General features: G+C 24.6%; 1 protein-coding gene across 2 annotated transcripts in view; it reads left to right on the plus strand.

Moving 5' to 3' along the window:
• The first annotated feature begins 6534 nt into the window (after positions 1 to 6534).
• The window catches only part of LOC126900338 (uncharacterized), a 61489-nt gene continuing 50840 nt past the window's right edge, over positions 6535 to 17183 (plus strand). Inside the window, exon 1 of one of the 2 annotated variants that reach the window (XM_050675989.1) lies at positions 6535 to 6666. The gene's annotated coding sequence lies outside the window, so the exon portion shown is untranslated. Of the gene's footprint in view, positions 6667 to 16248; positions 16357 to 17183 lie in introns of those variants that run through there. The other variant, XM_050675990.1, reaches the window with a different exon arrangement.

Here is a 17183-nt window from a genome sequence, read left to right on the forward strand (position 1 = left end):
TATCATAAAAAACGCTTCAATGCAAATCAGCAGATAGTGTTTTGTGTTAAAAAAAATTGTGGATTATTCTAAAAGCTATATGATCTCCTATTTCCTTATTTATATCCTGATTACAAGTTTTATAATTTTTAAGTATAATATATAAAAGGAAATGGTTTTATTTAAAAAAAAAGTCTGTCGAATAAAAGAGGTATATAAATAGTATTTATCATAAAAAAATTGTATTGATCCATATATTTTTCAAAAAGTTACAGATTTATAAAATTAAAAATATATTAAATTAAATATATTAAATAAATTAAAAATATAAAAAATAATTTTTTTACAAAGATCTTGTTTTTTTATTAATTTTGATGTTAGTTTTCACCATGAAAACAAAATAAAATCCGAAAAATTTTTTTCCATAAGAAAATATATTACATAAGCTTTAAATTAATGTATATAAATATATAAAAGTGTCAGTATTTCCGAAACACTTTCAAAAATTAAGTTGTAAAATTTCTACTTTTTATATGCATTTTTAAGTTTTAAATCCCTCTGTATTAAGGGAAATAGTCCGATTTAAAAAAAAAGTATGTCGAATGAAAGAAGTATATAAACATTATTTCTCATAAAAAAATTGTATAGATCCATACATTTTTCAAAAAGTTAAAACATTATAAAATTATTAATGTAAAATATAAAATTGAGAATTTTAATACAAAAATAGCATACGGTAAAGTCCAAAATTTATTTTTCCATAATAAAGTATATTACATTAGCTTTAATTTAAGATATATATGAAAGTGTCAGTATTTCTGGAACACTTTCAAAAGTTAAGTTGAAAAAGTTAATTTTTTGTGAAAAAGTTGTCATTTTGAATCCCTCCTGTGGGAAGGTAAACAGTTAGATTTATAAAAAAATTTATCAAATGATAGGTTAAGACATCATGCACCTATAAAAAAACATTATGTTGATTTGGTTATATTTGAAAAAGTCATTGTAGTTAAAAGTAAAAAAAAATTGAAAAAATGTCGAAATTTAGCGACTTTTAAATTTGTAATTTTTTTGAAGATTTCCTCCATTTAAGAAGAACGAAGGATTTTTTTTATTTAATTTTTGAGGGTAATATCTTCGACTAGATACGATTTGTAATCTTTTGGTGTATCGTTGAGAGATATCAGTTTGGTGAGAGCTGAAAAAAAACATGATAGTAAAATTAATACCATCTCAGTTTTGCATCTAAGCTAAAAATGGGTTTCTTATGACTTGGTTGGTATTTAATAGTAGTTTTAGAATATTTAAATTTTAAAAAAATTTTCTTACCATACTAATATCTAAAATTTTAATGTTCAAAAATTACATAAAACTGTGCTAAATATGAATTTTTAACCACAACTAAAATAATTTTATCGAGATAAAATAATCGTATCGAGTATCTTTATGTACCACATGCCGCTTTTATGCTAACTAGTATATCCTGTTATATATGATTTTGAGAAATATTGAATTCGACAAATTTCTTCTTTCGTTATATGACACCGTCTTACCTTATTCTTTCTGATATGTTTAAATCAGCCATATTATAGGTGCACTTTATTTTACAAGTAACAATATAAATAAAAATTGTACAGCTTTATTTACTTAAAAACAGCTATTTCAACACATAAAATACTCTTTATTTATTGTAACTATTCAAAAGTCAATGTAAATTGTATTCATGGTTACTAAAGAATTTTGATTCTAAATTTCATTTTCCTCGATTTAATTTGAAAAGTCGTCAAGTAGTAATGAAGGTATTGAACAACGCACGAAAATGAAACATAAAATTTTAACTGTTATTTTAATTGAAGGCTTACCAGTTTATGTAAATAAATAAACCTAGTTTAAGTGTTATGTGAGCTCAACGACAAATTTATGTTAACCAAATCTCTTTTGAATGTTTATATTGTATATTTTTTAAATAAAAGCGCAGTAATAAAAAAAACTTTCTACATGATAACGTAATAAATTCAAATCACGGTAAATCTGGTTACAAACAATGATAAAATCAATATCCAGCTTAACGTTTATAATTAATACACAATACCGTTCTCCTTAAAACTTTTATTTATGTAAACTATAAAAAAGCAATATTTTATAATACCAAAAGTATCTGTATATACATTTAGTCGTTTGCCAACTATTTAAAGTACACAAAACATATTTTAATCTGAAACCATAAAAGTTATTCTTAAATTGTTAAAATTTTTAAGTAGTGAAACTTTTATTTACATTTTTCTCAGTACAATTAAAATTAAATGTATTAAAACACAGATCTTCCGCGAAAAGACTTTGAATGTACTTAAAAATTACCATTTTTCATTACATTAAATTCTATTGAACATAAATTTGTCTGAAACTGTAGCGTGACTTGAACAAATTTTATGGGTTTCGATATCACAGACTCACTAAAATAATGACTTTTGAACAATTTATAAATTAATCTTCAGTGCAAATTTAATATTATTTTTTAAAGAAGGGAATTTTTTCAAAACTGGAAACTATCAGTAATTAAATAAAATATCTGAAATTTATTTATTGCTACATGTTTAATTTAGGATAATCATTAAATCTTTCAATTTAAATAGATTAACATATTTACAATATTTAAAAAGTTGTAGGTACTCTTCGTAATTCATGTAGTAGTATAACGAACAATATCCAACCAGAACCCTTAAAGATGTAAGAATTTTGAAACATTGGTTGGTAGTCTAGTTAATCTTAGGTTATCAATATTCCTAAACTCTGTAATGTGAAACAATAATTTTAACGAGGTTTAAAAATTATTTATAAATAAAATAATTTATAATAAAATTCCCATATGTCAGTATGATATTTTTAATATTAATATTATTTTACATACAAGTAGCCTAATTTTAATTTGAAGTATCGAAAATTCGTCGACATGTATAATATTTTTATCACTATTTATCCAAAGTTACCCTACATTATATGCGTTAATAATTTCAAAAAATATATGTAAAATTTCATAGATTTTTTTAAAAGTTTATTTCATATTTTCATTTTATTTTCGAACTTAATATGTAAGGATTTGCAAACTATTCAAAATATTTACTAGTTCTATTCTAAAATATATTTTAGTTTATTAGCTTCGATGCGAAGCTGAGAAGGTATTAATTTTACTATGATGTGTTTTTTTTTTTTTTTTTATGACTGTTACCACTTTTTCTCAGCTCTCACTGGTCCGATTTCTTTCAATAATTCGCCAAAAGATTACAAATCGTATCTAGTTGAAGACATTACCTTTAAAAATTGAAAAATTTTCCCTCATTCACCGCAAATGGGGAAAAAATCCAAAAAAAATCTAAATTTAAAAATCGGTAAATTTTGTCATTTTAGCTTCGATGCGAAGCTGAGAAAGTATTGGTTTTACTAAGATGTGTTTATTTTTTTTTTTTTTTTTTGTGTCTGTTACCACTTTTTCTCAGCTCTCACCGAACCAATTTCTTTCAATGATACGTCAAAAGATCACAAATTGTATCTAGTCGAAGACATTACCCTCAAAAATTGAAAAAAATGCCCTCGTTCTCCGTAAATGGTGGAAACCTCCAAAAAAATTACAAATTTAAAATTCGCTAATTTTCGAAATTTTTTCAATTTTTTTTACTTAAAAGTGCCATAACTTTTTCAAAAATGAACATATCAATATAATTCTTTTTTATATAAATGTGTAATATCATTACCTTTCATTTGGTATATTTTTTTCATAAATTTAACCCTTAACCTGCCCACAAGGGGGGATTTAAAATGACAACTTTTTCACAAAAAATTAATTTTTTTAACTTAAATTTTGAAAATGTTCCGGAAGGTCTGACACTTTTATATATATCTTAAATTAAAGCTAATGTAATATGCTTTATCATGAAAAAAAAAAATTTCGGACTTTATCTTATCTTCATGGTGAAAATGGCTACCGAATGCTATTTTTGTGTGAAAATTTTCGATTTTGTATTTTCCATTTTTAACTTTATTATGCTATAACTTTTTGAAAAATGTATGAATCATTACAATTTTTTTATGAGAAGTAGTATTTATATAGATCTTTCATTCGACATACTGTTTTTTTAAATCGGACCATTTCCCTAAATACAGGGGGGATTCAAAACTTAAAAATGCATATAGAAAGTAGAACTTTTTCAACTTAACTTTTGAAAGTGTTCCGGAAGGTCTGACACTTTTATATATATCTTAAATTAAAGCTAATGTAATATACTTTATTATGCAAAAAAAAAATTTCGGACTTTATTTTATCTTCATGGTGAAAACAGACATCAAAGTTTATAAAAAAAATACGATTTTTGTAAAAAAATTCATTTTTATATTTTTAACTTTATAATGCTATAACTTTTTGAAAGATGTATGGATCAATATAATTTTTTTTTTATAGATGCATGATGTCTTTACCTATCATTTGGTATATATTTTTTTTATATCTGACCCTTTACCTGCCCACAGGGGGGGATTTAAAATGACCACTTTTTCACAAAAAATTTACTTTTTCAACTTAAATTTTGAAAGTGTTCCAGAAAGTCTGACACTTTCATATATATCTTAAATTAAAGCTAATGTAATATACTTTATTATGGAAAAATAAATTTTGGACTTTACCGTACGCTATTTTTGTATTAAAATTCTCAATTTTATATTTTACATTTTTAACTTTATAATGCTATGACATATTGAAAAGTATATGGATCAACATTATTTTTTTATGAGAAATAATATTTTTTAATAATCCCTTTTTCATTCTACATACTTTATCTTAATTAGGATATTAATAATGAACTAGCAGATCATGTAGCTTTTGGAATAGTCCATCAATTTTTTAAAATAAAACAGTATCTAAAGATTTGCATCGAAGCGTTTTTTTTTTGATAGTGATTTTAATCACTGTCAGATATCATCTACAGGGTGTTCAGTAAGTCAGGAAACGGGTATCTATTGTTCTCATTGTTACAAACAATGAGAACAATAGATACCCGTTTCCTGACTTACTGAACACTCTGTATACTAGTCCCATCTATGCCTTGTCTACACTGTGCCTATACCCCACTGTGCTGGGTTTATTTTAATTAGATATTAATTTTATATGATGATAGCATGAAAATTAGATTGAATATGGAAATAAAAAGTTTAGATTTGTGAAATATTACTTTATAAGATTTGCTTGACATCATTTTGTTGGTTAATTACGAAAATACTATTGGATTGATTGCACAAAATATTACCTGGGTTAGAACTAGCAATAGCATACTCTACAAATAATTAATCCCAAGGTAAAATATTTTTTGCACTATCAATTTATGGTTATGTAATTTGTGATTAAAACCGCGTAGTTGCATTTTGCAATCTCTATTCAGCCAATAAAACAAAAATTAAAAAAATATATATAGAATCTTCAGATGATTGTTTATGAAATCAAAAATTTGCTGTGAGAGTATAACAAGTTCATATCTTAAATTATTTAATTTAATACCGAAAATTTGTTTATTTCAATAACATTCCACTCATTAACATTAATTAATTTTAATGAAAATTTCCATTGAAGCTATTTCCACATATTAAAAAACGTTCCATAATTAACTGTTTTTTAAACTAGTTATAATATTATATTATTAAAATCTTGAAGATAACATATCATTGTATAAGAAAAATACAGAATGCCATTTTTAGTAACATACATATGTATAAGGGATAAATAAGAAAAGGTAACAATGCGAAAGTTTTATTTCTCATATATAGCTAGGAAATGGATTTTAGGATTTTGAACATTTATCTGGTATATTTATGAGTTGTAACACTGAAAATGAGTGTTTTGCCTCAATATCGACACTCCGTAGTAGTTATAAGGACCTTTTGTGTCTCAAAGGGATAAATTACCATGTAAAATATTACAAACACTGAAAAGCTAGTTTTAAATTATTGGATCTTTTTATTTTTTAAGAATTTTTTCTTTAAAGTCAATGATTGTAAGCTTTGTGCGCTTAAAATATGTTATATACTCGTTAAAAAAAACATGTCTATACCAAAGTTCATTCATCATAATAAAATACATTGACGTTAACATCCACCTCATTATTTATTTAGTAATATTAAAATACTATTTTTATTAAACAAAATTATATCTAATAAATAGTCTTAATTTGTTTTAAGACAATTAAGAATTAATAATGTTTAGTATTTGGAGTGATAAATAATTCTATTTTTTTCATTGATACATTGAATAATAAAATTGAATAGTAATTTAAATGAAAACATAATTCTAAATTGTTTTATCTAAGTAAAAATTAACTTATTATCATAAATTCCAAGTTTTGAGCTTTTTTTCATAGCACATGTTTATTCTTCATATCCATGGTAGATTTTTATTTTCATTTTACACATACAAAAATCCCACCTGCCGAGCATTTTTCTCATCAACAGTGACCATAATCATCACCTACCTGTGTTTTTATCCGTCCGCTGGTAGCCTAAGAGTTAAACGTAAGTTTTAGGCGTTTGCGCCAAACATATTCACTACGTCGGCCAACGGCGCTCGACGTGACTCTGTCTAAAGTCTTGTTGGAAACTGAGTACGTTACGAACACGAAACCGCATCAGTTGTTCGCGTATCACTTAGACAAGGTAAGATTATATTTTTAAATTACTGTTGATATAAAACATATAATACGATGGATAACTATCCTTAAAAATGTTCAATTAATATTATAATAGATACTAAGACTGTTATTTTTAGATTATTTTTACTGAATATTTTCTATTGTTAATTAATTATTATTAAGATATAAACAAATATTTGCATATTTTTTAACTGACAATATTTAAAATTGTAATTTATTAAAAAAGAAATATAAAACATATTACTATTTTATGTAGAAATCTTAGATAGTTTTTAAATTCTATAAACCGTAGAGAACACTTAAACATTAATAATGACTTATTATCAACTTTTTGACAATCTTTACTCTTTATGAAAGTACCAAAAAAAAATGTAGCCCTTTAAACACGTTCATACTGCAGAAAAAGAAGCATCGGTTTATCACTGAAACTACAAAATAAAAATCATGAAATAGCGAGGTGTACATTTTATTTCTTTGTTAAAATTAATGAGTAGTGACATATTTTAAAATATAACAAAAGATATGAAAAATGATTTTCTTTTTCGCTGCAACAATAATCTTAAAGCAGGTGTATTCTTAAATAACATACCTACTAGTCATATTTAATTGAAAGCTTTTTTGTATATGAAATTCTAATTTACATTGAAATAAACTATAAAAATTGCATAAAACTCCTATTAAGCTAATTTTAATACAATTTGTAATATTTTAAGCTGTCAATATTTTTTATCTTTTTAAAAGATTTTTAAATATTATTTTCTAAATTTTAAAAGCTAAACACAGAAATAAATTAGTTTTTGGTTAAGTTGATCACCAAAACGATTTTATGATTACAATTTAAGTTAATTTAAATAAATATAAAAACATTCCAAAATTAAAGTAGTTTCATAATGTAATAGTCACGCGATTATAATTTATGAGTTAAAACTGAACTATTATAAACAATAAAACTGAAACTAAAAATTTTATTAATTGTATAAAATAATAACTGACATACTCTATATCACTATTAAAATTTATCAAATTTTATTTCATAACAAAACAAATCAAACATTTTTTATAAATTGTTATAAAATATAAATAACCTATTTAATCAATGTACATTACTCTTGCTTAATATTGTTTGATATAAACTATTATTATTTTTAAAAAAATACCACTAGTCAAGTGTGAATGTATAGTTGTGTTAAAATACATACACTTTCGATATATTACTCATTACTCATAAAATTTAAAGCCAAACAAAGTCATAAAATGGATGATAAAGGGTAATAAATCTATAGAGAGTGTACAATAACACTCTTTACGACAATACAGGTAAAATAATTTTATTGCTTGATAATCTATTAAAATCCTAATTAGATTAACGACCTTTGCCATACATTGATAGTTTTGGGTAAAATATAACCATCGATTTAATTGTGAAATAAACTAAAGATAACCAATAAAAATAAATAAATATAATACTAAAAGAAGAGATAAAGTTTTCCACGATTTAATTTTCAATTTTCATTAAAATACATGATCCGAAAATAACAGAGATATTGAGTGACACTCAGTATAAGCTTGACAATATCTCGAAAATTAATAGAATATTTTGAAACAATAAAAAATCATAAATTAACTAATTAAACGTAAAAAAATTAAAAATTGTGTTAGTACATTATTTGGAAATTACAAATTTAAAAATTGAAAACTAATTATTTACAGTATTTCAATGATAAAAATACAATTAATATTTAGCTATATTCTGCTGCACTATAATAAGAAAATAAAAAAACTTTTTTTTTTAAATCGAATACTTAAATTTCCTAGTATAACAGCTAAAAGTTTTATTTATTAGACGCTTTCTTTAAAAGTACTTGTCAATTTTACTTGTTGGAGACATGTTAACTAGCATTAAGCTTTAACAGTTATATAAAGTACGTCACTTTCGTGTAATTAAATTTTCAATTCTAAAAAACATTATATTGACTATTAAAAACTTTGAAAGTAAGAATAACAGGATTTTCAGTTTTTAACAATTATCTTGAAAATTTCCTGAGCAATACTTTTAAATAATCTATTGATTAATCACTGCAGAGAAATGTTACTCTATAATAAAAAATGTCTATTCCTGTAAATAAAAATTCATATGTAAACATTATCAATTTAATTGAATTATTTTTTCAAATAAAATTATAAATACTTAATAGCTCGTATAAAATAAAATTAACCAACAAAACGATTGGTGAATGACAATTTTTGAACAATTAGTTCAAGATGAATATTTTTATATCTAGTCGGAGGAGTGGCGCGGGAAATAAATGCTTAATGATAAAAATAACCCACATCTCACACCCAGTCTATATATTAATTTAATATTTTAAAATTTAATAGTTACTTCCAAAACACTAGATTAAAAGTTTTATCGATAAGTTTTTTTTTGTCTGGATGATTTTCTATTATATGAACTAGTTAAATATGTGTTTTCATTTAAAAAAATGAAGTTGATACCTTTATAAGGTATAATGGAACTAAAATAATTGAATCACTTATAAATCGAAAAATAAACAACACTAAACTAAATCAAAAATATTTTCAAAGTTATTATTATCTAAGGAAAAATTTAGTCGTCAACAATAAATCAAACATTCTGTATTTATATCATTTATATTTGTTTACAGTCCTTTCTAAAAGCCATTGTTTGTCCCAGAAAAAAAATAAGACTCTTAACCGTGGTCTTAAAAAACATCACTGAACCAAAAATATTGTGTTACATACATAACGCCGATCGCCAAAAATTATTTGATTGTTAAATTGAAGGTATCATTTTTAGATTTTATTAAAAAATTAATCAACATTTTTCTCTTTCAATGCTGAAATTTTCTAATGATACAGTAAATGGAGTAATAATTCACTTTTGTACAAAATTTAGCTATTCTATATGTTTATAAAAATTAAAATTTAACAGTTGCGTCTATGATATTATGACTTCCTTAAAAACGTCATAAAAAAAGTATTGTTTATGAAATGAAAGCTTCATTAAACTGTATTACGACCATTAAAGCACTTATCCCACATGTATATTCAGACTGATATGCATAATAAATAAAAATGTAAAAATGTTTATAATTTCTGTGTTTACTCAGAGTTTTACAGTAAAAAATAAATTAATATGGTTAAATATATCATACAAACTGTTAAATATGATTATGCATAATCCCAAAATTAGAAACATTACATTAGATAATATTTGTAAGCTTTAGAAATTAAACATTTTGTATAATAATGAAAAACAAAATATAAAATCTCTACATTGAATTGAATACATCTATTGGTTGAATTAAATATTTGAACACCGTCTTATTAATTTTATCTCAAAGAACGGAAATATCACATTTAAAATAGTATAGTAACTTTGAGAAACGAGCTACAACCCAACTGCACTGCGCCAATGCAGTTAAATAATATAGTAAAGTGCTCATCTATTATACATAATATAAAGGTTAAGATAGGACTCTTCTTGTAAAACTCAATCAAATTATTAAGACTTAATTGATTAAGTTTCTTGGTAGTCTTCGAGGGAAATTTCCGAATATTATTACGAGAATCAATCGAAATTAATTAATCATCTAAGAAGTAATTAATAATGTTGATAATTTGATGATAATTAAAAACATTATTCTGATTAAATATTATTATTTAAAGATTAAGAATCAAACATTTTTCAAAAATTTTTCGATAAAAATGATTTTTATGACAGTCACTAGTTTTAGTTATTTGTAATAATTTTTTCAGTTATTTGTAATAATTTTTTCAGTTATGTGAAATAATTTTGTAGTTTTCATAGCAAATAAAATACATAAAACTTTCAACATGAAGTAGCCTTTATAATATTGATGAGCATTAGCGTAATTAAATGTCTAATAAAATTAACAAGTAAAAATATTATGTTTAGATAAATTACAATTGAGTGGTAGCCTTAATTGATTGTGTTCGTAGATTATACAATGAATTGTGTTTCTGCTGAAAATGTTCAAACTTTTTATGCTTCGGAGCATTTTCGATGGGATAAGCATAACTGGCAAAAGTCACGTTTTCATTAAGCTGCTCTGGGTATTCCAGAAAAGGAAAATATTGTGTTTTCGAACGGTTTATCAAATATTCACTCGAGGCAAAATTTCTCCACACCGAAACCTTATCACTACCGATGCCGCAAACCTTTGTTATTACACATACGTAGTTATGCAACTACTTCAACTTAGTCGTAAATAATAGTATACCGTTACTATAATATCATTATATTCGTTAGCAAGTTGGCTTGCATATATACACATACTTGGTAATTGCCACTCAGAACTTTTACAAGAGACAAATATTTTATAATGAATTTTATTTCCTTCTCATATCAGTTAATCTTCATCCAAAATTATAGAGATATGAAATTACGGCTTAGGTAGCTAAGTGAAATTCCACAAAATTACTATTTATTGTATACTGTTTAATGAATAACTGTTATTTTATGTAAACCGCAAATAAATCAAATATTAGAATATCAAAAAGGCTATACTATATTCACTGTAGAAATAGTTAAAACCATTGTATCTTCATTGAACACAATAAATAATTAAAAAATATTACCCAAATATATAAGTTCTTATTCATTTTATTTTTGTCTAAAATATTCATGTACAATAACTATTTTTAAACAAAGCCTTACCGCTATGACATAGAGTGTATTTAAGTACACCGGTCTCCTATGTTTGATATAAATGAATTTGCAGTTCTGAAAGGACTTAAAATCGTTTTATCTCTGTTTACAAACATACACCATGGGAACTTAAAACAAATCAAGTCATCAGTATGCCACTAATTTAATGACAAACATAGGCGGCATTATGTCATGCGGCAGATAAAATTTATTTAAACAAATAGGTAAAGCGTCATAATAATATGCTATAACTTAGTATGTATACATCCATTGTGTGTATATAACTTAATCAACAAAACCCGTAATCTATAAGAGCTTAACAATAATAACTTGTTCGAAAACGCAACCTTTTTCGTTTCATATCATGTGGTGGTCAACGCGCATTAATAAAGAACTTAACATTACATATTCATAGTGAAAAGAAGAATTTTTTACTGAGGAAACGTCTCTATGCATTCAGTAGGATTAAAATGACACGCAAGACTTTTTCAAGCTTTTGAATGCCGTCAAATCGATTATTATATTCCATCCTTTAAAAAATAGGAAAACAAAAAATAAAACTATGCAAACAACCGATGAAAATAATCAAAATAAACGAAAAATATTATTATTCTCATAGAGAATAATTAAAGTAAATTATTTCCTTAATATTCAATACTCATTGGAACTATGAAATACGTTTTAAATGTTTTCATATGTGTAAGAATTCAAATAAAATATTGACAACTCATAAAACATTACATTTGAAAACTAACATCGCATTGAAGTATAGAAAATAATTAAAATCAACAATATATTTACTAGCATAATATGATTGCGTTTGAAAACTTCATTAGCTATAATTGATATAATTTTTCTTTTCTCTATTTGCCGTAAAATAGTTATAATAATGTATTCAATAAAATATAACATAATACATATAGATAACGCACAATAACAGCACTGTCAACTTCAATAAAAGTTCTTACTTTTTGCAAAATTTAATGTATTCATTTTTCAACAAAAGAACTTTAACTTTTTATAACATAATTTTAATAAGCTGAAATACAAGATTTTATGATTTTGTTTTTATGTATGCAAATAATTTTTCATTACTACAAAGTTAAATTAAAATTTTGTGAAATTTTAGATAATGTGTTTTATAGGCCTCAAGCTTCAAAATATTGACACTTTATAACAAATATTATATTAATTAATACATCAGTAAATTGGCTTGAATGATTGAGCCATGAAGTCATATCATTTTAAGTAAAATATAGCATTAAATTTTGTAACTAAAACAATTAATAGCGTTTTATAAAACTCAAAATAAGGTAAACAGATCATTTTACAATCTTAAAGAAAACTATAGAAAACATAAAGGATTAAGGAAAAACAATCGTTATCCCAGAAAGTCACTCTTAAAAAATTTTACTTAAAAAGTCTTACTACTCAAATAGTTAGAAATGCTCTTATTATATTTTTTTTTTTATCTATTTAGATTATTTTTTATTTTATTCCAGATAATCATTTTGATTTAAGTTATAAAATAATATTGAAAATGCTTATATTACTCTTTGATTTTTTTCTTAAAGGAGGTTTTTTGTAACACTTGTTCTGTATCAATAAGTTTTAATCCTTCAATCGTGAAAAATAATTGATAACAGTTGACTTATTATTCTATAAAGGTATAATTCTGAAGGCCAAAGCTTTGACTCTTAAAAGTATTAAAAAAGATTGATATTTTTGACCTTCTTTCAGGTAAAATATTATTTAGTTTCTCACTTGAAAGCAATAGTTCTTAATTTAACAGAAACAAATCCTAAACTCTGCAGCTATAACTTTTTTGAATATTTCTACCAGTATAAACAAAATTTTTAACTAAAAAATTTCAATATTTACTTATTAGGATGGCTTTTAGTTAAAATTACTACCAAGTACTCTTCGTTTTGTTCTACATTGTAAATAAAAATTTTTAATAAATTGTAGGAGTTCTTTATCAACACTTAGTGTATTACAAATTAATTTCCAAATAAATAAAATAAAAATGTATTTATTATAAAATGAATTTTCAATTATTTTAAATTATCTTTACCTAAACTCTCTTAAAACTTATTAGGTTGTTAGTCCAACACGTATGTCCGTCCAATTCTGAAAAACTTTAACATTGCCCTACGTGTATAGTTGGAAAATGTTTCTTTCTTCCTTTTTTCAGAAATAACTCACCTAACCACGCCTGACGGAAGAATATAAACCTCGAATCAAGATTTTGTACATGTTATATACCTTTAAAAAAAAAAAGAAAAGTGATATTCTTTGAAACACCGTAGAATTGTTTATAAGTGTTATATGTTCCGTGACCACGCTAACAAAAACACACCACCAATGGCAGCTATATTTATTAACCGTTTTTCCCGTTTTGTTTTCAATTTACATTCATATTTCCAACTTAAAATCTTGTATTTGTCTAAACCATATTCAATCTGAGAAATATACTTTGGGTCTATTCTCTTCCTTTATTTATCATATCAAAATTATTTCTCTACGTGTTGTTATTGTATGGTAAAAAAACTTATCATTATATCCATTTTGAATCGTGTGTCTACCTACTTGATAATGTTTCGACAGCTCAGTGTATTGTGCCGGTACATTAAAATAGCATCATTATGTTCAGACGTGCACATAAATGTGTAGCTTTTGTTTCTTGTCACATAAAACGGCACAAGGCTTTTAGCATATTCCCATAATATAAATATTTAATACTGTTTCATTAATTTATTTGCGCAATTTAGTTTCAAGGTGATTCATTCTTTTATTTAAAACATTTTCTATTTATAACCCGTACTAGAATATATAAATATACATTATTTGTGTTTCAATAAATGAAAATATTGCATATTGAATTTATTTAATACATATCATTTTTTCAAACGATACGTCAACAAATCACAAATCATATCTAGTTAAAGATATTACCCTCAACAATTAAATATTTTCCTTCGTTTCCTGTAAATGGTGCAAATTCCCAACACAAAAAAGTATTTTTAAAATTGATAAATTTTTATCTTCTTTTTTTTAATTGTTATAACATTAAAAAATAAATGAATCAAAACAATATTTTTTTAATAACTCAGGTATTTTCCTTTCATTTTATTTTATTGTAAATTGAACCTTAACCAACTTACAATGGGGTATTCAAAATTGTTACTTTGCATGAATTGTTAACTTTTTCAACTTTACTTTTGAAAAAGTTCCAGAAATACTCTGAGCTTCAAAAATATGTTAAATTAAAGCTTATATTGCATATTATAAGTAAAATAAAAATTATTTTAATGTAAAAAATTACCGTTTTTAATCGTGTTCATAAAATTTTGTATTTCAATTTTTTAGCTTCGATACGAAGCTGAGAAGGTATTAATTTTACTATGATGTGATTTTTTTTTGTGTCTGTTACCACTTTTATTCAACTCTCACCAAACCGATTTCTTTCAATGATACGTCAAAAGATCACAAATCGTATCTAGTCGAAGACATTATCCTCAAAAATTGAAAAAATTTCCCTCGTTCCCCGTAAATGGGGCAAACCTCCAAAAAATTACAAATTTAACAATCGCTAATTTTCGAAATTTTCAAAATTTTTTTTTTTAAAACTGCTACAACTTTTTCAAAAATGAACAAATCAATATAATTTTTTTTTATAGATGCTTGATGTCTTTACCTATTAGGGTAAAGGGGGGATTCAAAATGACAACTTTTTCACAAAAAATTTACCTTTACACTTAACTTTTGACAGTGTTCCGGAAATACTGACACTTTTATATTTATATGTCTTCACGGTGAAAATGGCTACCGTATGATATTTTTGTGTGAAAATTCTCGATTTTATTATTTATATTATATTTAACTTTATAATGCTATAACTTATTGAAAAGTTTATGGATCCACACAATTTTTTTATGAGAAATAATATTTTTTAATAATCCCTCTTTCATTCGACATACTTTATCTTTATCAGGATATTAATAAGGAATTGACAGATCATGTAGCTTTTGGAAAAATCCACCAATTTTTTAAAATTAAATACTATCTAAAGATTTGCTTCGAAGCGTTTTTTTTTTTATAGTGATTTTAATCACTGTCAGATATCATTATACTTGATCCAACTATGCCACGTCACCACTATGCCGCGACCTCCCTGCACTGGGTTTTTTTATTCTTATATTTTAATTAGGATATACAAAGTGATTCTTTTTATTCGCACTCTGATCCACTCGATTTCTCAAGTTAAAGATATTAGTGTTAGAGTATTTAAATAATTTTTTATTCTATTAGCTAGTTTAATATGTATGTTATCATTTAAAATTCGAGAAATATATAAAGTTAAAAAATACTAAAAAGAACTTTCTTAATATGATTATTATTTTATGAGTCTTAGTTGAGTGGCTAATATTAAAATAGTCGCTCTGTTTACAACAACTTAATAATTTTCTCCGTAAATTTTACAATACTAAATTATTTAATATCAATTTCATATTAAATGTAATCACTATAATAAGTATTTATTCATGTATTATACTTATTAATCATAAATTTGTAATCAGGATATAATTAAGGAAATAAGGGTTTATGTTACTTTTGGAACAATTTAACAATTCCTTCTAAAAATCAAACACTATCTATAGATTAGCATCGAAGCGTTTTTTTTAATAATGATTTTTATTACTGTTAGATATCTTCTGTACTTGTCTCAACTATGCTGCTACCCCATTACGCTGTTTTTTCCTACTATTAAATTCAATGCAAATATTTGAAGATTCAAAAATAAAAATATTTTCTCTACTGTGTATAAATCCAGAACATTTTATAAATCGTAATTATCGTAATTGCGAAAGTTCATCGACATTTCTACGTGGCTATGGGTTATGCAACATTTACAAAATCAATTTTCTACAGATTATATAATAGTAATTGTAATTTCTGCCTTAGTTTTCATTAATAAGATGATGAAGCTCAACTGTCGAGGTGAGTAAACATGTTGTGATTCCTATTATGTTTCTTTTTGTTCAACTATAGTATAAAACATTGACATTATATTTGAAATATAAAAAATAATTCTAAGCACATTACACTGTACAAAAAAAAAATTAGTTATTATTTTTAATTTTATTACTCAGCAATGGACAAGAGATGGAATACTCTAACCATTTTATACATAAGTAATATTTAAAGCTTATCTATATTAAGTACTATAGTTTAAGTTTCCATACAATATTTTATTTTAATACTTTCAGTCTAGGCATTTTTCTGAATTCATCTATTATAAAAATACATGCTATAAACTTTAAATCCTTAAAAAAAATGTTCCAAATATGACGTACAACTTTTTTCTCGTTATAAAAAAATAGTTCATTGAACCATATATGTTGTTATTTGAAAGGTTCATAGGAACCTTTTATAATTCTTTTTTTACTATTGTTTTAAAAAATAATCCACAGTAATTCCTCGTGTTGTTTGCACAAATTGACTCCTAGTTTTAACTTAAACGAATTCTCTACCTCTCATTTAGCAATAATGTTTTTACTCGTAGGTTTAAGTGCACACCGACTCGAGTCTATAAGTTAAACGTACTTCACTTGTGACATCGTCTTGTCACGTTACAACATGACAAATCGAGTTTAGGTGAAAATTCAAAAGCTTTCTGCAGTCGTGACATAAAATTGTGCAGAAAAAATAAACAAGAATAAAGTTTCTGGCATCAAGAAGAAAAATCGTTCTGAGCTTTTTTATGCTGAAACAATAAATCTGCAGGTTATCATTTTTTTTTTGTAATATGACACCTATGTCAGCAA

The sequence above is a fragment of the Daktulosphaira vitifoliae genome, unplaced genomic scaffold (genome assembly GCF_025091365.1).
Source record: "Daktulosphaira vitifoliae isolate Bord-2020 unplaced genomic scaffold, ASM2509136v1 Scaffold_3, whole genome shotgun sequence".
Taxonomy (NCBI): domain Eukaryota; kingdom Metazoa; phylum Arthropoda; class Insecta; order Hemiptera; family Phylloxeridae; genus Daktulosphaira; species Daktulosphaira vitifoliae.